This window comes from Dipodomys ordii, unplaced genomic scaffold, assembly GCF_000151885.1.
Source record: "Dipodomys ordii isolate 6190 unplaced genomic scaffold, Dord_2.0 Scaffold305, whole genome shotgun sequence".
In the NCBI taxonomy this organism is placed as follows: Eukaryota; Metazoa; Chordata; class Mammalia; order Rodentia; family Heteromyidae; genus Dipodomys; species Dipodomys ordii.
In genome coordinates this window covers 254,640-255,099 of record NW_012267521.1, presented here as the reverse complement: position 1 = coordinate 255,099, position 460 = coordinate 254,640, and positions in this window count along the sequence as shown.

Here is a 460-nt window from a genome sequence, read left to right as displayed (position 1 = left end):
TCTTGGTAAGAAATGTACGCATTATCCCGCCCATGTAATTGTAACCCCTCTGTACAGTATGTTCACAAATAAAATAAAATAAAATTAAAAAAAAATTGTGGGGCAAAAGATACACCCATGATAAACACAAAAATCTCTACATCTTGTATTCTATTTTTATTTTTTGAAATTCATTTATATTTTAAAACTTTTTAAAGTTTTAAATTTTATTATTATTTTTTGTTTGTTTATGTGGTATTGAAGAAACAAACCCAGGGTCTCATGGATGCTAGGCAAGCACTCTACCACTAAGCCACATTCCCAGCACTTATTTTATTTTTTTAAAGTCAGGAGTTAAACTCAGGGCCCTGAACTTTCTCAACTGGTGCCACTTGAGTTTTTATGTAGGATATTTTTTTCTTTTTTTTTTAATTGTGAAAATAATGTACAGAGGGGTTACAATTACATGGGCAAGATAATG